General features: G+C 48.1%; 1 protein-coding gene across 2 annotated transcripts in view; it reads right to left on the bottom strand.

The window, feature by feature from the left end:
* The window catches only part of USP49 (ubiquitin specific peptidase 49), a 66,708-nt gene that overhangs the window by 13,813 nt on the left and 29,630 nt on the right, over positions 1-23,265 (bottom strand). The window lies entirely within an intron of this gene.

Below are 23,265 nucleotides of genomic sequence, written 5' to 3'. Positions count from 1 at the left end.
TCCACGCAGGTTGCATTGGCTTTCTATTCAAAATGTCTTCTTTGGAAAGGAGGCTAAAAACAAAAGCAGCGAATCCGCTATCAGTAACGGGGTATAAAAATCAGTCACATTCTTACACAAGGAGGGATTGTGACACATACGTGGGGCCTGTCCCTCACACCAGTTGGAGGCTGTCCATTTCCTATGCCCATTCTCTTTCTGGAATACAGGCTCTTCTCTACGCCAGAGCTGATTGGTCTTCCCTGGGAAAGCACAAAGCACTCCACAGATGGCCTGGGGTGAAAACCTGGGGCCCCGCTGCCCTGGAAGAGCAAGCTCTTTACCCAGTGAGCTCCTACCATCAAGCTCCTGGGCCTGTTGAGAGAGGGGCAGAGGGAGGGAGGGAGGAACTGGGAAGGGCCCAACTTGGGTCGGTTTCAATGTTACTTCAAAGCAAAGATCACAATAGGAGTGTTAGGCAGATAGGCAGGGATGGGATATCCATTGACGCATGCCCAGGAGAGCCAAGCATAGACCAAACGCCTAGGTTTTCCCGCCGGTGGGCACGGATGGGTGTTAAACCTGGAGCAGCCCACCTGGATCAGGTGATTGCAATTCAGTCAACGGGATTAACCTGGGGTGGTTCACCACGCCTCCCCCGGGAATCCTTAAAAAGGCAGGAGCTGGGGGAGAGAAGAGAGAAACAACTGGACTGGGGAGGGAATGGGAGAACTTGAGGCAGGGCTTTTTCGGAGGAAAACGTGGGAGAGAGATCTTTGCGTGACCCCGAGCAGTCTCTGCCAGGCTGCGTGGTGGAAAGGAATCCTATAGGTGTCGCATAAAACCTGAAGCTTCTTTTAACTCATTAAATTCACTTGGATCACGAGCCCGGCTTTGGCGTGAATTCTTTCTCGTGCGGAGCCAAGGACCGAGGTGTAACTCTAGCCCCGAGAGAGACCTTACAGGAGGTCGAGAAGGAGAGATGCCCTCTTCTGTTCAGAGTCTCACTGGTGTTGGCAGGGTAAGGAGCCGTCCGTGAGCCTCCCTCTAAATAACATCTCACCTGTGTCCTTTCGAAGAGGACACTTCCCACTGCTTACGGGAAGGCTGGGCAAGTAAGAAACCTCGGACTCTTAGGGCAGGCGGTGAAGTGTGGGCCCTGGAAGGGCAGTATTTTACCAAACTACCAACATGAAAGAAGAAAGCAGCAACTTGCCCAGCTGATATGTTAGGCTCTTTCTACAGCGGTGAGAAAATCCTGAGCCATTTCCCTCCTTCTTCCCAACATTGCTTCCTCGGTAAGATTTATCAGAGAAACTCGGGGTAATTTCTTCCACAGTAGAAAGTTGGACAACTCTTTTAAAAGATACCTTCTGTATCCTTTGGAACTCTAGTAGGTTTTTTTAAAGTACATTCCAAGATTTCAAGTTTCCTGAAGGTAAACTTCCTGCTACAAAGAATGCCGAAGTTCCCCTTCCTGTCTCCTCCACATTTCTTCCCACTTAGGTGAACAAATCCAGCCCCATGACTAGGGCTCAGCAGGAAACGTCCTGAGTAGTTCCTTTAGTTGGTTTTTCCCGATGCCCTTTTGGGCCTAGTCTTTGTGACCCACAAGTATCTACACCGTGGGGCCAAACCCAAGGTCCTCCTTCCTGTGACTGCCCACTCCAGCTGGCAAGGACCACGTTCCTGGGTAAGGCATCCTCAAACCTTCCAAAAGGAAGCAATGTGGTCTAGCCACACCCACGCTTTTCTGATTTCCTCAGTTAGGGGCTTATTGCGAAGTCCCGGGTCCTTTTTCTGCATGTGGTGAGCCATTTCCTAACTAAAGATCACTTCTTTCACAGAGGAGGTCACTGCTATCTTCCTGTCTTCTGGCCTTCGAATCCCGGGCCTGTGGGCGCTCGGTCACAGTGATCCTCCCACACGACCAAGAATGCGGCCCAAATACCATTGCTGTCTACTTTTCTTAGGATACAGCCACATCAAACACGACATTTCTTTTGTCTACTTATCACCCCCTGGTGACACCGTGGGTTGAGTGTCCGGTGCTGAGGCTCACCCTTCCTAGCTGCTCTGTGGGAGAAAGGTGGGGTTTATCTGCATCCATAAAGGATTATCCTCTCACAAACCCCACACGGGGTAGCTCGGTCCTGCGGGAAGGAATCTGCTCCTTGGCAGTGGGCCGGAATTACGCCCTGGGTGGCACAAATGACTAAATGCTTCTTACCCAGCAGCCATAAGGCTGGCAGCTGAACCCACCGAGAGGCACCTTGGCAGACGAGCCTGCCAACCGCTTTCAAAAGGTCGCCCCTTGCGATCCCTATGGAGCAATTTTACTCTGCACACTGGGAGTCGCCGTGAGTGAGCAGCAACAGCTGATGGCCGAAGTCCACAGTGGTACCGGTCATGCTCAGAGCCAATAACAGGGCCACAGACAAAAGCCAGGGATGAAGGGGAAAGAGAGTCAAGAGACAGGCAATTCCTAAGTTTCTCACCAATGTCTGTTGTATTTTCCAACACAAAGCCCCTGGACCACACACACACCAGCACCTGAATCCCCTAGGGTCCTTGTGACAGGTTTAGATTTCCTGGTATAGTGAACATCTTAGAGCCTGGGTGAGTCTGGCATCTGCGCTGTAAGCCAGTGTCACAGGTGAGTCTTTTTCACCTTAAATCCTCAGGGACACTTCACTATGACACCTCTCAGAAATCAAAGGCAGCTTCTTCCTCACACTTGTCTGTCTATTCAGATCAACACTAGCTGTGCTCGTCTGGGTAAACGAGGGAAATAAATCCACAGAAACTCTTATGTATGAGAGAGTTTTATATAAAGGGTAAGTGTACATTAAGAAAGCATCCATCCCAACCCAATGCTGTCCAAGCGCGTAAGTCCAACCTTAGCCCAGAAGTCTGACACTAATCTACAAAGTCCTCCTCAATCTCATAAAACACACACAACTACGCAGACTGCAAGAGGAAAGCCGAATCAATGAGCATGTAAGCAACTCGGCACTGGCAGGGGTCTCCACAAGGCTGCTCCAGCACCCAGGGCGGCATCAGGGTAGGTCCATGTGGCTTCTCCTCGGGGATGTCTTGCAGGAGATGAGCCTTACCAGCTGCACGCTGGTCCAACCATCAAAGAGCAAGAGACCTGAAAACTCAAAGGCGAGGCTCACTGAGCCATTTATCTCTTTGCTCTTCAGTTAATCCCATATGTGTGTATCGGCCAGGTTAGCACAATAAACCCTGACTATCTCACTAGTCAACAGGAATGTCTATACTGAGGATGCATGTATACTCTTGACACTGTCCAAAATGGGAGACCGACCAACACATAGCTGTCAGATACTTTCCATGTGGCCAGTGAGACGGAGCTGCTAATTTTAATTCATTGAAATGGGCACATGTGGTGACTGGCTGTGGTATTAGGCAGCACAGATATCAACATACCAGGACACATGCTCTTTGGGTCACTCTGCGTTCCTTCAAAAAACAGTCAACAGTCATGAAATCAAACCCAATGAGCCTCTATGTAGCTCAAAACCGGATGTCTGGCCAATCCTCATTTTAGCCAATGGGAGCATTGATGCGTCTGGAGGGATTTAACTGCTCCTGAGAGCTGATCTTATGAAATGGATCTTCCCGAGAGAGAGTATTTCTGTGCATCAGAAAGCAGCAATATACTACCCAGAGCACAGATGCCTATGAAATCAACTGCAGGGCTGGGGGGGGGGGGAATCATATATCTCTATATCTATCTGCTGGAGCAACGGAAAGCTAAAATAGAAAAACCTTAAAGAACCACCCCACACCCTCCCCACTTAGAGCTGTCAAATGGAAAGGGCACTCTGGAAATTTCGGTCTTCCGATTTCATTTTCTGATCTATAAATCTGCTGATCACGCACATCCTGCCCTGCACAGCTCTTTTCCCATTACGAATCTGCCGTGGCAACTCGCTAGCCTGCCAGATGGCACAGTAAACCCATTCAGGAAAACACAGGGCTACTTCGCACCTCACTCCACCAGTTGAAAGCCAGGCAGGCCCCCTTCTCTAGAGGAGAAACATCTGAGTGTGCTCTGGAAATCGCCCAATCGTGGCACAAAAGGAGGGAGCCACCCTAACCAACACACAGAACAGAGGCTCTGGAGAACCCTCCCCACATGCTTTCCCCACCAGGAAGACAATGGATTTACCCAGCTCTCAGGCCAAGGGGCCACCTCAGTTCCCAGAGAGGCCCACCCCCTGCTGGCAGGAAGAGGCATTCTCTTGGATATTTTTCAGTCTGGGACAGCCTTTCCTTCAGAGTCCCAGAGGCCACGGTATCTTTCCAGGCCACACATACATCACCCAGTGGGGCCGGCCAGGGTCCCAGTGTACTAAATAGACAGACTTGGAGTGTGACTGGGAGAAAGCGAGCGTCTTCTCAGGAGCTCCGCGCCCTAAGTAGATGAGCAGTGCTCAATAAACGTTGGCTGGGCTGCCCGGGAGGACTGCACCTGGGAAAGGACACCTGACAGCCTAGAAGCGTCTGTTTGTTAATCACCAGTTCTATTTTTAAAATTTCAATGAACGAGCTAAAACCCATGATTGATATTTAAAACTATTCTCTGATTTCACTCCACATGAAAGTTTACAAAGACACTATCTTTTCAGCTCTTGTCTTCTCTAGTGAGGACTGTCTCGATTTAGTATCACGTTTTAAAAACTGTAGTATCACTTTCTTAAGGCTCCACATGAGGGATGACTGAAGATTATAATCACCTTTCAAAAATCCATAGCTTGAAAACAGGAGTGGTCTTTTAGTTGGGTTATTTCAATTTTTTTCAAACAGAATTTCTTAGACCGTAAAGGCCTAATGGTATTACCACAAATTAAAATCTGGGTGACAGAGGGAGAAGATGTCTCTCTCTCTCTCCCTCCCTCTCATTGATTTCTTCTCAGTTCTTAACTAAGGGCCGTGGAATCATCCTGCCTGGTCTTGGTGAGACCAAGTGGCATAAATTCCAGCTTGAGAGAAAGTAGACACTATGGTAACATGCTGACAGCCTTCATTTACATAAAAGAATACTAATTACGTGGTATCATCCACATCTGCGATTCTGCTCACTGCCATATGCGACAGTGCTGGGTATTTTAACCCTTCAAGTTACTCAGTGTATTAGAAATACATCGAACACAAACCTGTAATGACCGAAGGGCATGGGGAATACATTTTTGTACAAAACAAGTGTGAAAAATGCGTTTGATTTTCTGCTAACATTTTCCTTCCAAAGGATATGGGGAAATAGAATGTCACCAGGCAATTAAGAAAAAGATAATAGGGAGGTAGGAATCACATTAAGATGCAATTACTCACCTAAAGGGGAAGAATGATATACTCTAGAGTATTCTGTAGGATTTTTAGGAGGCTAGGTATAATAAAAGTAGCCTTGTGAATTTTTGCATTATAAAAAAACAAACAAGAAGTAGGGGCAGAGACTGAGGAGGGTGGAGTTCGGGAAAGAAATTACTCTGGAATCTTTTGCCGAGATCCAGTGGCACCGGCACCCTCTCTGTCTGTGGGTGGGCAGGAGATGAGGGCAGCCTGTGGGTCACAGCCGGGCTGAGACTGGAGAGCCTGGCTTTGAGCCCGCGTCTTGGGCGAGAGTTCACTGAGAGCTTAGAGCGAGGCTGGGGTCCCGTGTGAGGGGTGCTGTTCTCTAATCAAGGGCCACAAGAGAGCATAACGTCGGTCTCACCAGAAGGTACAACCTGTGTTCTTCAATGAGAAAGGGAGCTGGGCCTGGCGTGCTCTGTCCGGGGGAGGGGAACAGATTACCCCGCCCACCCTCCAATGCTGGGAAAAGCCAGAGAGTGGACATCTAGCAAGGTACACCAACAGCAACCTCTCACCACAGTAAGAGCCAGAATGGAACCTAAGCCCTCCCGGCCGCTATTTCTGCATGCTCCTGTCTGCCTCCTTCCGCCCCCTCGGAAGGTTTCCAAAGAGGGAGCAGTAACAGCGACACAACTTTGTCCACTTGATCCTATTTTTAGGCCCTTTCTATCTTTCCCAACTCACTCGTAGGCACCTCCATTGCATGGAGACGCTTTTCACAAAGGTCACAATTGCTAAATTTGTCAGCCTTTCCTCAGTCCCCACCCACTCTCTTTCTGTACTTGGCACTACTGAACATGCATTCTCTCCGGAATGGTCGGCCTCTCGGCCCGCTTTCTCATCTGTGACCACACCTCTGATATTTCCAGGTGTGTCTCCCTTCCACCAAACACAAGTGTTCCCCAAGGTTCTGGCCTTGGTTCCCTTCCTGAGGGGAGTTAATCTATTCCGACTCCTTCAGTATCACCTCTCTGCAGGGTAATGCATTTTAATTTCCACAGACGCCTTGCAAAACCGTTTTATTGATCAGTCGTTTACCTCCCATCAAATTCACCCCTTGAAATCCACAACTCGATAGCTTTGATATGTTTACAGAGTCCCACAGCTAATTTTTAATGGATAGAGTCTTCCCATTTCATTGTGGCCACCGGGTTAAATTTTCCCCTGCCTTACATAATATATATGATCCACAAGGTCAGCAGTCCGAAACCCCCAGCCACTCTGTGGGAGAAAGTTGGGGCTTTCTACTCTGTAAAGAGTTACGGTTTCGGAAACCTACTGGGGCAGCGCTACCTTGTCCTGCAGGGTCATTCTGAGTTGGCATGGACTTAGTTTGTCTTTATTGAGCTTGTCTTCCTTTTTTATTTGGGTACATAGTACAAGGGGGCTTCAAAAAGTCTGTGAGAAAGTTCTATCCTTGAAATTTCAATTTCATTTTTTCCATAAATGTTTTGAAGCCCCTGGCGTACAATAACTGTTCCCCTCTGCGAGATCAGCAGCCGGAAATGTCTGGCATTGTGTCTCAGCTGATTGGCTGCAGAGGGGACCAAGCACCAAGCTGCCTGATCCAGTTCGTCAGGTGCGCGAGCTCTGTCAGATACCTGACGGCGGATTAGAGAGGCCATCTGTGGAACAAGCTAAACTAGCTGGCCTTTAAAGCCTCAGCCTTGGGATCCATAAACCTCATACTCCTGTCAGAGGGCTATGCCTGCAACTTAACCGCCTTTCCAGGAGGACAGCAAATTGGAGGTGAGGTGGCCAATGAGACAGCGTTGATTTTTTTAAATTATTTTATTGGGAGTTGGTACAACTCCTATATCCATTGTGTCAAGCACATTTGTACATTTGTTGCCATCATCATTTGCAAAACATTTTCTTTCTACTTCAGCCCTTGTTATCAGCTCCATCTTTCCCCCCCTCCCGCCCCCTCTCCCTTATGAACCCTTGATAATTTATAAATTATAATTATTTTGTCATGTCTTATACTGTCTGATGTCTCTCTTCACCCACTTTTCTGTTGTCCATCCCCTAGGGAGGAGGGTTTATATGTAGATCACTGTGATCGGTTCCTCCTTTCTACCCCAGCTTCCCCTTCCCCTCCTGGTATGGCTACTTTCACCACTGGTTCTGAGGGGTTTATCTGTCCTGGATTCCCTGTTTCTAGTTCCTATCTGTACCAGTGTACATCCTCTGGTCTAGCCGGATTTGTAAGGAAGAATTGGGATCATGATGGTGGGGAGGTAGGGGAGGAAGCATTAAAGAACTAGAGGAAAGTTGTATGTTTCATCATTGCTACCCTGTACCCTGACTAGCTTGGGAGACAGCTTTTATTAAATACAGGGAAATTCTGAAAACATGGGAGACAAAAGTACACAAACACAATCTCTTTCTTAGAAATGCTACCTCAGCCTGGGGAGGCAGAGCGGCAGCAGTGAGTGAGGAGAGGCAGGCGGCTATGTAAGGATGAGACCGTCAGTCTGTCAGTCGGCACCAGCGCTCAGCAGTCCGTGTAGCCTTCAGATCAAAGGGCCGCATGTTGGCACAGTGTGTATGGGGGGCATCCATGGTGCTGGATTTTTGAGCCTGCCCAGCACCTGCCAGACAGCAGTCCCCTCATAGGCCCTGGCAATCAACTCTGTCCACACCTTGTTCAGTTGACCCAACTTCCCTGGGTGGTTACATATGATGTTGTTAACTGGAGACTTAAGAGTGAAGGGGTGGAGTTTAGCCTGTCAGTCAGGTCACAGCTTGAGAACCTCCTTTGGAGGAGCTAAGGAGATAAATAGCTCATTGGAGGCGGGACACTTACTCCCTGCGAGACATTCCTGTGGACAAGACAATGGAGCTATACTAGAGGCCAGGAGCTAAAGGAACCACAATGAGACCCCTGCCAGTTCTGAGATGCTTCCACCACCACTGGATCCACAAGACTTCCAACCCACTGACCTGTGATCTTCCTGCATTCACTGTCGTTGCATGTGTTGCATGAGTCTGAAGAAGACTTTAGATTGGTATTGGACATATGGGCTAATATCGGACTTATGGACTTGATCTGGACTGGGCTGGCTGTTCTCTTAATGTACATTTACTCTTTATATAAAGCTCTTTCCAATACACGAGTGTCTCTGGGCTACGCAGACTAACACATTCCCTGAGAATCCCAGCGCATGGCCGCCCAAACCAGAGGGAAAGAGGCTGCTCAGGGGCCAGCACTGTACTTCAGGGAGGCGAGGTCAGTGCCTTCGCAACCTGACCTTCTCCTGGAAGGTTCGCCATTCTGGTAGGACACGAGGGCCTGCTGACCCCCAGGGCTCAGCTCCATTAAGTGCGGCAGCAAATGCACATCAACACGTGGGCAATGGGCAAGGGACATGCACAGTGCACACGACTCCGTGTGCCTCATCACGCCTGGGAGTACCACACTGGTATTAAGATTTTTCCTGTAGGAAATGAGGAGAGACGTTTGTACAGGGATGAAGATTTCCCTTTTAAAGCTCAGGGTGGTTGTTATTGTTGGTTTGTCTTCAGATTTGTATCTTGTGCTTTTGAAACGGACCCGGGAGTCAGCAGGGTTCATGTCACAAAGCCTGGAATAGCCGGGGCGCATCCCCACACAGGCACTGGGGACGTCTGCATAATACAACCTGGAAGGAGAAAGCAAAGGGCTCCTCCCAAGTGCCCTGTGTCTGCTTCTTCGCTTTGTTTTGCCACACTCTCCCTGACAAGCCAGGAGCAGAGCTTGCTCTAAATGAACCCCTGTTCTACTCCCCTGCCGTATGGAACGTTCTCCTACCAGGCTCCCACCAGCTCAAATACACAAAATCTGACCACTGCAATCATGGTATGTCCCTGGAGTATGCCTCCCAAGTTCACCAAAGCATGTAAGCATGTAGGCATGTGTGTTGTTATTAGGTGCTGTCAGGTCGGTTCTAACTCGTCGTAACCAAAGCACTGCCCAGTCCTGTACCAGCCTCACAATCCTTGTGTCTGAGCCCCGGGTGCAGCCAATCCAGCTCATCAAGGGCCTTCCTCTTGCTTAGTGGGAACTACTGTGCAATTTACAGCGTGTACACACCAGGTACAGATAAGAGCTCACAGCACACAGAATCCAAGTCAGACAAATCCCTCAGGTACATAAATGGGAGTAGCAATACCAGGAGGGTAGGGTGAAGGTAGGGAGAGGAGTGGGAAAGAAACCTTGGGGGAAGAGAGGTAGTAGTGTAAGATATGAAAATAATAATAGTTTCTAATTTATCAAGGGGTCACGAGGGTAGAAGTGGGGAAAGGGGCGTGTAAAAAAGGGAGCTGATACCAAAGGCTCAAATAGAATGTAAATGTTTAGAAAAGGATGATGGCAACATCGGTACAAATGTGCTGGGTACAACAAATGTATGGGTTGTTATAAGAGCTGTCAGAGCCCCCAATACAATGATCTTTAAAAAAGTAAAATGTGTATACACACAAACACATATGCTGTTGATGATGATGTGAGGTCCTGTGGTCAGTCCCAACTCGTTACAATGCCAGTGCACAACAGAACCAGGACACACAGTCCAGTCCCGTGCCGTGCTCCCAGTCGGCCCTGAGTTCCAGCTCACTGGGCAGTCACTCTGTCAATCGACTTTGTTGATGGTCTTCCTCATTTCTGCTGACCCTCTTCAAAGCATGATCATGATGTGCCTGTCCAGGGACAGGTCCCAACTGGTAACATGTCCAAAGAAGATGAGGCAAAGTCTCCACCACAGATGCTTCTAAGGAACATTCTGACTACGCTTCTTCTAAGATGAATTTGTTTGTTCTTCTGGCAGTCCATGGTAGGTTCACTATTCATCACCAACATCGTAATTCAAAGGCATCGATTCACTTTTGGTCCTCCTAATCATGGTGCAGCTTTCTCATGCATCTGAAGCACATGAAAATACCATGGCTGGACTCGGGTACCCCTGAGTCCTCACAGCAACATCCTTAGTTTTCAAAACTCAAAAGATGTCGTTTGCAGATTTGTCCAGTGCGACAAGTCATTCGATATCTTGACTGCTGCTTCCAGGGCACTGACTGTGGAGCCAAAGAAATTGAGTCTCCCGACGACTTCGATCTTGTCTCCATTTATGATGTTGATTACTGGCCCGGCTGTGAAGATTCTTGTCTTCTTCACTTACTTATTGTTTGGCCTTCTTTCTCTTGAGGTGTAATCCATCCTGAAGGCTGTAGTCTTTGATTCCATCACCACGCGCTTCCAGTCCTCCTCACTTTCGGCAAGCAATGTTAGGTTGTTCATGAGCCTTCCTCCAATCCTGATGCCACATTCTTCTTGGTATTGTTTAGCTTCTTGAATTATTTGCTCAGTACACAGACTGGACCCACTGCAAAGAAAGGTGACCCAAAAGAATGCTCCAACTATAGGATGATAACATTGATGTCACGTCGTCTGACAATGGCTGCAGAAGTACACCGAGAGGGCACTGCCATCAAGTTCAGGTCAGATTCAGAAGAGGACGTGGAACAAGGGCTGTCATTGCTGATGTTGGATGGATCTTGGTTCACAAAAGAGAATATCAGAAAGATGCTTACTTGTGTTTCATTGACTATGCAAAGGGATGTGACGGCGTGGACCATGGTAACTGTGGATGACCTTGAGAAGAATGGGAATTCCAGGACACTTCATCGCGCGCATTCAGAACTGGCACAGCCTTAAAGCCTTTGGTCTCTATGGGGCAGAGAGTCTGCTGCCAGTAAGAATGACTCAGTGGCCATGGACTTGGTTTGGCATAACATCTTCTTGGTATCATCTGCCTTCAGCCTGTCAAGATGTATCTGATAGCAACAGTGATCGCCCTCACTGGACATCCTGTTCTGAATCAGACTTGGGCTTCTGGCAGTTCCTTGTCCATGTATTGCTGTGGCTGTTTTGTCTGTTTGTTTTTAAATCATTTTATTGGGGGCGCTATAGCTCTTAAAACATTCCATCCATCAATTGTACAAGCACATTTGTACATATGTTGCCATCATCATTTTCTAAACACTTACTTTCTATGAGCCCTTAGTGTCAGCTCCTCTTTTCCCCTCCCTCCCCCTTCCATCATCATGACCCCTAGATACATTACACATTCTTATTGTTTTCATATCTTACACCGTCCGCTGCAGCTGGTTTTGAATTATCTTTAACAACAGTTTACTTGTGTGTGGGAATAATGAGGCTGTTGGATCACCTTTCTTTAGAATGGACACAAAGTATGTGTGTGTCAAACCATCTTACACAGTACTCTTTGACATCTGTAACTCCCTGTATGTGGATGATATCTCGATACAGCTGTTAAAAAATTACATGCACACACAAACGTGAATGCGTGCCTCTAGTGACATAGAGAATCTAGGTAGTGGCTCCTTACATTACTAGGTGAAAGCGGACAGGAGACTTTGTCACGAATGGATGAGGCTGACGGCTGGCCAATTTTACACCATAAACAGGACACCCAAGCATGCTGTGGTTACCCCTACGATGTGATCCGACCTGAGGTTCCCAGCAGCAGCCCCTATAGAATGTTCTCGCTAAAAGAAGTGAGCCTCAGTCTAAGGAAGCCTCGGAAGCCAACAACCTGGCAACATAAGGCGCAGAAACATGTTATCACAGGCTTCAGCTAACCAACTCAAATGGGGAAAACGCTTTAAAACCAACGATCTGCTTCTTCCATCCATTAGTGACCCATGGGACATATAGTACCCATCTATATTTTCTACCTATGGGGTTTAGTGGAAACCTGCTACCCCCATGTTAGTACATGCTGTCCTCTGGTGAGGTAGGGGCAGCGAACTGGGGGATGGAGTTGGGTTTGTAAATCTGAGTAAAGGGGCCTATCCCACCAACCGCAGCATCAGAGACTGCTTACGACACATGAAGCTCACTAACTGTATAAAACTCCATGTTACTTTTAAAAGACCTCTCTTCAGGTCATTCAAAATGCTTCCCATTACTGAAGACACACACCTTCAACAAAAAACTCGAAGCAGAAACTAATACAGCCGTAAGATGATTAATAAATAAATGGTACGGAAGAAAGGGGCGGGTGTGGATGGGTCTGCTAAGAAACGTTGTAACAAACCTAAAAGAGATGTCAACCAAATGCAATGTGCCCTTTTATGCAAATCCTCATTTGAACAAACCAATGATTAAAAAACACTTTGAATGGTACCGCCATTAAGGGAAATAGTATGGCATTCCCTCATAAAGCTTATAAATGGAAATATCTTACAGTCCAGTATTTCCACTGCTAGTTACATACCCTACTTATACATCCATGGCCGCCAAGTAAAGTCCAATTCATATCAACCTAATAGGGCAGAGCAGAACTGCCTGCGTCTCCAAGGCTGTCCTGTGGAGGGAAGCAGAGTGTCGCGTCGTCCTCCTGACGAGCAGCTGTGGCTTTAGAACTGCAACTGAGCGCTCAGGCAGTGCCAACAGGGTTTCCTGGATTGAAGGAACGACGCAGACAGCCGATGGTCTCGCAGCAGAATCCACAGTGGACACCACCTAATGCCAGCAACAGGTGACTGGATGAACACGATGTGGTCTATACATGCATGCATGGAATACTATGCAGCCATAAAGAAGAGCAACGAGCCCTCAAAACATCGTACAATGGGGATGGATTTGAAAAACATTCATGCTCACTCACTGCCATCGAGTGGATTCCAACTCATAGCAACCCAGTAGGCGGGATCAGCACTGCCCCGTGGGATTCCAAGACTGTAAATCTTTCTGAGAGTAGGAAGCTGCCTTTTTCTCCTGCAGACTGGCTGATGGTTTCAAGCTGCCGACTCTGTGGTTAGCTCAGTGCACAACCTACCACAGCACCAGGGCTCCACAGAAGACACTGCGCAGTGTGAGCTAAGTGCATCACATAGGGACACGTCTTACACAATGACAACTACTTAGGAATAGATGGGTGTGTAGAGAGCTACCAGAGATTGGGGTGAGGAGGGAAGCATTCCTGAGGTAGTAGTCATTCGTTACTTCCAGTGATGGGAAAGGGACCACTGAACACACGTGGGTGAGTGCACACAGCTTGACCAAGTAAATGATGTCACTGGGAAGTGCACGCGAGAAGAGAAAAGGGCGTAACAAACCAAACCCTGCAACAGCAATGACAACCACCACACACACGTATGTATGTGCGTCAACCAACATGCATATAGGCAAGTAGGTGTACCCAGGAGCCCCGGTGATGTAGTGGTTAAGAGTTGGGCTGCTAACTGAAAGTCAGTTGTTTCTAACCACCCGCCGTTCTGGGGGAGAGACACGGGCTTTCTAGCCCCATGAAGAGTTACTGCCTGGAAAACATAGAGGGGCAGTTCTACCCTGACCTAGGTGGTCACCGTGAGTCCACACTGACTCAGTGGCAGTGAGTTTTTGTCTATGTGGGTCCACGTGTGTGCACAGAGAGATGTATCTAGAGGCGTATGTACCTACAGGCGTGTGTGCATGTGTCTATGCATATGACCACACACAGATAACTACATGGGGGCATACCTATGAATACTGTGATATAACCAAGGCTGGTTTTCTAGGATTAAAGGCTGAGGACTAGTCTCATGAGGACTCACTGCACTGGCATTCACAAAGGGAAGGTTTTACATGCCAACGTGGTGAGTAGTGTCTTGAGGGCTACTGTCTCTCCTCATGCAGAGCAACAAGGAAAGGGGGAAACCAAATACTCAGAGAAGAAAGCCGCTACAGGACGGATATCCTTCTACAAGAAGCCCAGCCAACCCCGCCCGGCCTGGAGACCGGAAGACCGAGACGGCGCCTGGATGCCACCATCAACCACTCTGGGCACTCTTACCGAAGTGGGTACTGAGCAGAGTGGCAGGAAAAGGTACAGCAATATGCAAATTCATCAAAGAAAGACCAGACTACTGGGGTGATAGGAACGGAGAGCAACCCCAAGCCTATAGTCCTTAGAGACTCTTCTACTTGGAACTGAAGCCATTGCCAGAAGCCACCGTCCAGCCAGTACCAGAACAGTCACGGCAGCTAGAGGCACAGGCCCGCAGAGCAATATTACACCTAAAGAGCAATCACCCAACGGCAGGGAGTGGCAGGAGCACCAGACAAACAAACAGGGGCCCTGGGTAGAAGTGGGGAGAGTGCTGCTGTACTGGTGTGTCTATGTGCGGGGGTGGGGGTGCAGCATATGGGGGAACACTCTGTGTAAAACTGCTGACGAGGAAAGGACTTTGACCACACGAAAGGAAGGCAAAGGGAGCAAACAAGAATTGCTGGTCAGGCCAGCGGATGGGGATGCGGGGCTCCTGACGCTGAACTGTCCCATTAAAAGTACTGCTCAACCGGTAATGGCTGCTATTGCACAGAATAGTTGTTCCTTTTATTGAGAAGTTTAAGAACTTTTATTAGTAGGAAACATGAAATTCTTGTGATAGAGAACATTGCATGCTTCTTATGCATTGGTTCTCTTCCTGTGTGGTTACACTGTAAACAAATCAGTTTTATGTGAGAAAGAATACTTCTCAAACAACTGCAAAGGAGCTAACAATAGACTCTGATTAAGAGAAAGTAAGAGAAAATCTCAAGAAACAAACCAGCTGCAAATGAAGCTCGTGAGGAGACAGCTTTCATTCTACCACCATGTCCCCGCCACGCCCCCGCAGAAGCGGGGGCAGTCAGGCCTCTCCGCGCCGCAGCCACTGCCCGCCTGGTTCATTCTGGGCTTACAATGTCAGGTTTTCTACAGCCCCTTGGACTTTCTCTCAGTAACTTCATCTGGTCCACAAAAATGTCCCAAGTATCTGTCTTCGGGACAAATTAAAAAATATATATAAATTTATATTAAAATATTTGTATTTAAAAATATAAATTGGTTTGTTTAAACCCAAATCTTTTTGTTTCTTTGGCCCCAGTGAGATAAAGGTTATTTGTAATCTGTGATGCTCAGCAAAGCAAAATTTGACCAGCCAGTCCCAACATAACAGTCCCAAACACCAACCAGCCCATTGTGCAACTGGGGTTGTGGACTGTATTTAGTCCAAACACACTGGACTATACCAAATCACATAGAAATGATTTAGTCCGGGTAAAACAAGTCTCATTGACCCTGTAAAGCGTCTAATAGCACAGTACTACACTACAACTGCTATCACTAGGGAAGCGAGCTACCAAATAAAACATTATCTGGTGTGTTTTCTCCAAGGAAACTCCAGGTTTCAGCTTCAGATGCCAAGCTTCCTTCCCCAGCTGCAGCCCCGGCGGTGACATTGGGCCCCCCTCCTCCCGCTCTCCCCACGTGGCTGCAAGGAGGCTTCCCCACATGGCCATTTGTATGGAAGACACACATGTAAGTCAGGAACTGCCTGCAGAGACAAAAAGAACCATTTCTGTGAATAGAAAATAAGTCTGACTAGAATTGACAAACGGATCCTCAGGCTGAGACGCAAGTGTGAGTTATTTCGGGGACTGTTCTGCGAAGCGGGGACCCCGTCTTCCTGATGCCCCGCTTCTGAAGAGGTCAGTCCTGCGCCTCCTCAGCAGCACTCCCCAGACCAGAGCAGACCTGTCGGCACGGGGCCCTCGAATTTCATGAACGGAGACATAACTTTCAAGCACTATATTTCAAGAGTGGAGAAGGCCCAAAGAAGGGGCCAGATACAGCGGATCGTTTGTTAAATGCATACAAAAGGAGGAAGCTGGGAGCTACAGCGGGAACATTCAGGCACGTTAATGAGGAACAGGTTCAAGACGTTACAAACTGGCCACACGACAGCAAATGCCCAGTTGTTCATAACGAGAAGGGGAACGAGCGAGCCTGGCTTCCTTGTACAACAACCAACAACGCCATGTGGGGAAAAAGCACAGGGCAGGATGGTGGAAAGTACACACATCCCTCCACGAGCACAAACAGCCAGGCATACGACAACAACAAACAGCTACAAGGTTCCACACAACTGCAAACTAGCCAGGGTGTGCGCCGGGGATGGGAAACCGAGCGAGGCAATGACAAGGAGACTCGGTTGTCAGGCTGGCTGGCGTCTGCGGGCCTGGTGGGCACGGGGAGTGGCCACATTGTAAAAGGATATGGCACCGAACATCTCAAGTCTACACCTTGGGGGATGTGGAGCCCCCGTGGCACAGTGGTGAAGCACCTGGCTGCTAACCAAAAGGCTGGTGGTTCAAACCCAGCAGCTGCTAACCCAGGAGGCAGATGGGCAACCTGCCTCCATGAAGATCACGGTCCCGGAATCCAGGTGGGTCGTCTTGCTCTGTCTTGGTTGCAGCTGTGTGTTGGGAGGCCGGCCGACAGCAACAGGGTTTGAACTGAGGCAGCAACAGGATGACTGCAGTTGAGCACAGAGCATGCACGTCCTTTTTGTTAGACTAGGAAATGAGATTTAGGTAGTCCGATGCTATGTGCTGTGTGTGACGAAACTAGGGGATGCGTCCCAGTAGCACTGCTCTTTGGAAACGCGGCCCCCACTCCTTGTCCAGGCAGCTATGCTCCAAAAGGCACCGACCTTGGCGTCGCTGCAGAGCGGCCAGACAGCTCAGCCTGGTGGGTCGAGTGTCAATCATTTGAAATTTCATATCAACCAAGGGAACGAGGTCATTTTGGCCCCGCTTCCCCAGGGGCCCTCATGAAGAACTGTCTATGCGGGTGACTCCTGTGGGCCGACAGTTGCCTTTTCCGATTCTCGGGAGAACATCCTTTCTCTCCTGGAGCTCGCAGCGCTCACTCTGGTTTACTGGTCAGCCTAATCTCTCTCTCAACTCACTCGACCTCTCAGACAGAGTGTGAGTTGTGAGAATGTGAGTGTGTGTGGTACGCACAGAAGGGAATGAGCTCTACCCCACACAATTCCAAGTGCCAAGGGTGGGCCTCAGTCCGCCCGTCTACAATCCCTCCGGCTACAGTGATCCCCACTTGGGTGTGCTGAGGGAGGATCCATCGGCATGGCCGCGGAACAGCACTTGGAAAGTGGCCCACGGCAAACCCACTGCCCCAGTCAGTGCCGCCTCAGAGCAACCATGCGCGGCAGACGAAACCTGTCCCTGGGGGCTTCTGAGACTGTAGGACAGTCTAGGGGGAGCTGGCATCCTCATCTTTCTCCCTGTGGGCAACTGCTGGGTTGGCCCAATGCTTAGCCCATGGAGCCACTACGCACCAGCCTGTCTTCCTCATCATCCATCTCTGAAAGTGGGGGCTGCCGCAGGCTAGCTATTTTTGTTTCTCTAGGCCCTCAACGAGATAGACTGACACCCCAGATCACATGTCAGAACAACTGTGAGGTGGCACAGGGTCGGCAGGGTCCCGTCCGTCGTGCACGGGGTCCCAATAGACGGCACCAAACAACAACAGACTCTGCCGCGAGAGGCGAGCCAACGGGGCAGCTCACGGGACAGAGACTCTGCTTTTATTTCACCCAGCGTTCCATCTCGTAGACCATGCATGAGAAGATATTCTTAAACAGGAGATTAATGGATGTTTTAGATTACAGATTAGAAAAACAGCTCTCTTTTCGAAGCAAACTGCAAGTTTTTCGAATGCTGTGCTATCAATGTTTCTTTCTTGGGCCTCGGAAATGGGGTTTCATAGTGACATTGTGCAAGGACTGTATAAGTCTGGTTCAGATGCTGACAGAAATCTAAAGCACAGCTGGGTTTCAACAGCAGAATAGGCTTCAGCTCACTCTCCCATGGGGGGTGCTCCCTGAATGCTGACAGGCCCGGTAGAATGTGCTGGGTGGCCGAGATAGAAAAGGCGCCTTCTTTCAAATAAGGGCTAGAAGGGATTTCAAAGTCATGGACCAAGCATGAACCCTGGTTTCTCGTATGAAAATATAGCAGGATGACTTCTGGGAACTCAACTACTGTGAGGAGGCAGCAGAGGTGAGGACTGGGCCCCTGGAAGAATGGGCCAGGCTTGCCACAACAGGAGGCCCAGTGCCCACCCAGGCAGCTCCCTCCCACACAGACAGCCCCCCACCCCGATTAGGCTCCCTCTGAACATAGCTCCCTCAGACCGCTGGTGAGCCCCCCGATTTAGAGTCACACGCGGAAATCCCCATCAAAGGCAAACATATCATCTTATAAGGGAAACCCACCCAGCCAGTCAGCCACTATAGCTCAAGGCAGCTTCGTTTAGCATGGCAGGAAGGACAAAGCAGCGCTCAGAGGACCAGGAGGCTGCAAGGTGAATGCTGACAGCGAGAGACACGCAAGTGGGGAGACGTGTGTGTCCCTGTCTGAGACCCTGTGGCAGGAAGACCTAAGCAGCCACGGGGCAATGGATACTCAGGAGGGAGGGAGGAGGTCACACAAAGAAATTGATGCGAACACACAAACACACCTCACTAGCTTCATAACTTCCTCCATGACCCCCACCCATGTGGCCTGTTGTAACTATTCATACTCATTACCGTGTGCCACACTGTGACATCGCCATAAGAGTATATCCAATCGTTTTAATGACTAGTAGAGCTTAAGTAGGCATGAGCATGTAAGAATATGATCGTTTTAGAATCAGACCTTCAGATTTATCAGCCTGATCTTTAAATGTATGATCACCAACAGCCTACAACCTCACTGCCATCGAGTCGATGCGGAATCATAGCGACCCCATAGGGCAGGGTGGAACTGCCCCTGTGGGTTTCCGAGACCATCTCTCTTTACCGGAGTGGAAAACTGCATCTTTCTCCTGCAGAGCCGCTGGTGGTTTTGAACCGCTGACCTTGCGGTATAACCACTGTGCCACCAGGGCTCATCTAATAGCCCAGAGTCGTGAGTAAACAGAGCATAACTAGCTTGTTTGAAGACAGGACAGAGGTCCCCATCAGACCACCTCACTTATCCAAAATGCACTTCACCTGCCACTCACACAAGAACTGAACCAGAGAGAACTAAGCTTCCTTGAGGGAGAAACACATGTAATAATGGCAGAGACAAACTAACAGACATCGCACATGCCGAGAGAACAGCCAGGAATCCTCCAGGGGACCAGCACGCACTTCAGCTTCCAAGTCTACAGGGAAAGACGCGAAGCACCTCAGAGAGCTGCTACGAACTGGACTTCAATGGAAAGGGAGAGAAGGACCACTAGGATGCTGTCCTTGAGCACGTTCAAGAAAGAAGCGGTCATTGCCCGTGTTTATTCAAATGCCATAAACTGCTTCTGAAATGGCTGTTATCGAGTGTTTTTATTCTCTAAAATTGACATTAGAAAGAAAAAAGGCTGTAGTAGATACAAGCAATCATTTGTTGGAAATCCAAAACAAACAGTGACTTATAATTTATCAAGGGTTCATGAAGATGGGAGGCGGTGGGGGAGAGAGCTCAAGTAGAAATGAATGTCTTGAGAATGATAAGGGCAAAGTATGTCCAAATGTGCTTGATGCAACTGATGTCTGCATTGTTCTAAGAGCTTCCAGAGCCCCCAATAAAGTGATTCTGAGAAAAGAAAATCCAAAACAGAACAAAAATGGTGAGCATACTGGCACAGTGTGAAAAATGAAAACAATGCCACAGAATATGTGTGTATATAAAAATATCTACTATAAAATATATTTAATATACTGTGTAATATTAAGTACAATATAATGTAAATATATTAATACAATATATTCTATTATATATATACACACACAGAAAAAAAAAAACCTAACCCACTGCCACTGAAAAAAAAACCTAACCCACTGCCCTAAACCCTATTTAGGGTTTCTGAAGCTGTGCATCTTTTATGGGAACAGAGAGCTTCAACGTTCTCCGTGGATTGCCCAACGGGTTTACCCCACCTACCTCACGGTTACCCGGCAGCTACACACAGCACCAGCAAGGCTCCTTGGATCAGATGGCAAAGGGGAACCAAATCTGCGGGGTGAACTTTGACCAGACACAACAACAGAACCCACACAAATCCTGAGGTCTGGGTGTCAACTGGGTTCTGAGGAGCCCCAGACCTGACAGAGGAGGCCAGGTCAAATTTCTGAGCGCCAGGAAGGACTGCTGAGGTGACGCCTGATGAAGGGTTGCCGGCCACCAGTGCCTATTAGACAATGCTCTTTCCATATGGCCGAGGGAGCTGTGTCCCATGCCCAACTACAGCTGCATGAGCCTGGTGAGCCTGATCAGCCCAGGGCCAGATACTGTTACCGCTAACATCCTCCTGCAGCCTCCACCTGCACTCCTTCCTTGCGCAGAAACCTAAAATTGATTTTCCATGTAGCTTGCCTTCGGGGAGAGAGTGCAATCACCAGCGCGCTCAGGTGCCGGGCGGCTGTATTGCTCACAGTAAATGAATCTCCGCTCTGATTACCTGACCACATAGGCCAGTTCCCAAGAAACTGCTCATCTTATCTCAGCCTCACAAAATCGAGGCGCTGGACTTTCAGAGGTGAGGGCTACATCCTAGTTATGGCATCACCCAGTTAATGTCACCCTGGAGGGTGCTCAGTAAGAAGCTGGCTAGCTGGCATTTTAGAGATTACTCGATGTAGTATCAATCTAAGTAGAATACAACCAGGAGAAATTTGTTGGGGGTAAGAGAGGCTCAGTCTTTTTATAATTAACTTGCCTTCTAAATAATAAATAAGCACTTACTGATGACTTCAATCGTTTCTCTGTTGGTTATTCCCTAATAAACCCCCTTAATTTTGAGTGACATCTCTGGGTTCTGTGTGGGTCATTGCGACTAACCAATTGCGCCAGCAGAGAGGTGGAGTGCCGTGGGGGAGCTGGGCGGAGTGAGCACAGGCTGAAGGAGGGTGGAGCAGGCCCACTGAATTCCCTCTGGCCACTGACCAGGAACGTGAATAGTCACCCTATCACCGCACACTGTGTGTGCGGTTCAAATTTAACATGCTATCATTTGTTTTTCCTTTGGACCCACTTTTTTGTATTTTAGTTTCTATTCTGCTTTCTCTTGGATTGGGGTTTTTATTTTGTTGTCTTTTTTTTGGTATGATATCCTGTATAGGAAATCCAGGAAGGCAAATTGATAGCAACATTTAGAGCAATAGTTCCTTAGGATTATGGCAGGGGTGGTGGGGGGAAAGGGGAGCTAATAATACTGGGGGCGAGGATGAAGAAACTATCCTGACATGGATTGTGGTTGAGTACACAACTCTCCCTCCTCTGGGAGGGGGAAAGAAAGGAAGCTGGAGGAAGGAGGCCTGTCCGGCCCCTGCCCAGTGGCCATAAGAAAGCCAGTTGGGGTCAGATACAGCCCACCCCCATGCCATTTACACACAGATAATACCCCAAATTACGGGGGCTTATTGGGGAATGTAACATCATGCTCATTTATTTTATTATTTACAATACAAGATGTACAGAAACCTCTTCAAGGTCACACAACTGATGCACAGTTGGACTGCGAGATTCAAAAGCTCTCTATTAACCAAATGAAATTGACCACTGTGGGAACCTAAGATTTTTGCCATCTGATGGCTGTGAGATGGTATCTCATTGCTTTAATGTGCATCCATTTTCCTGATGACAAGAACAAGGCTGAAGCTCGTCTCGCGTCTCTCGGCCATTCTGCTGTCGCTCCTGTAAGCTGACTCTGCATCACCTCTGCCTGTTTACTAGTTGAGCTGTTGTCTTGTTCATGTGGAATGCTTGGTGCTGCCCTGGTCCTAAGAGCACCACCTAGTTGGTTCTCCAGCGGAGCAAGCCACCTGCTCTTTTCTCCTGCGGAGCAACTGTTGGCTTCGAACCTCTGACGTTCCAGTTACCAGCAGAGTGCTAACCACTAAGCGCCACGGGCTCCGTATAAAGTGACTGGAGTTCATTACAATCATCTTGATACAAACCCTGAGCCGGGTGTGTGTGTGGTAAACAGCCTAAGTCTGTGGCTTGCATTTTGCCTGAGCGTATTGTGTTACTTATAAGATAGTTAATACACCCACATTAAACAACTTTCATGGTTTATCATTTTGTACTCATAGATTAAGCCTTTTATTACCTCCCAGTAATAGTTTCTTATAAAGATCGCCACACGATACCAGGAGGGTGGAGGAAGATCCAATTACAAGGATCTATCTATATATAGCCCCCTCCCTGGGGGTGGACAACAGAAAAGGAAATGCCAGACAATGTAAGATATGACCAAAAAATAATAATTTATAAATTATCAAGGGTTCATGGAGGGGTGGGGAGTGGGAAGGGAAAAAATGAGGAGCTGATACCAGGGGTTCAAGTAGAAAGCAAATGTTTTGAGAATGATGATGGCAACAAATGTACAAATATGCTCGACACAATGGGTAGATATATAGATTGTGATAAGAGTTGTACGAGTTCCCAATAAAATTATTTTTTTAAAAGATCACCACATATTCCATATCCTCCTCTTAGTTTCTCCTTCTTTCTCTCGTATCCGGGTGAATAGAGACTAATTTGTGTGCCTTGATAGCTGCTTGCAAACTTAAGACCCTAGGCACTACTCAACAAAACAAAAGGCTAAACAGAAACTTTAAAGATATCAATTATCTAGACTGTCCCATGAAACCAGGGCCCTAAACTTCCAAATCAAGAAACTAAATTCCATGAGGTGTTTGAGAATAATGAAACCTATCTGATCAGAACGTTGGTTTTTTAAAAATATATCGAATTTGCCGATGTTATATATTTATGGTTTTTCACAATGAGACTGGTCTTTCATTTTCTTATACTGTTCTTTCTAGTGTTTGTATCAGGATTATATAAACAAAAAATTATATGAGCTCAGAAAACGAGCTGGGCAGCTTTTCCTCCTCCTTTCTTCTCCGAGACACTAGAAGTCTTGCGGGATTTGTCTGTCCCATGAGGGTCAGGCCACACTTCGCTGGAACGCTCTCTTCCAGGCATTCCTTAAGACTGTCCAAATGCTGACTGGAGCTACGTGCACAACCAAAGCACACTTC

This window comes from Tenrec ecaudatus, chromosome 7 (assembly GCF_050624435.1).
Source record: "Tenrec ecaudatus isolate mTenEca1 chromosome 7, mTenEca1.hap1, whole genome shotgun sequence".
In the NCBI taxonomy this organism is placed as follows: domain Eukaryota; kingdom Metazoa; phylum Chordata; class Mammalia; order Afrosoricida; family Tenrecidae; genus Tenrec; species Tenrec ecaudatus.
Note: the sequence above shows the minus strand (reverse complement) of the source record. Positions and strands in the feature narration are given on the sequence as shown.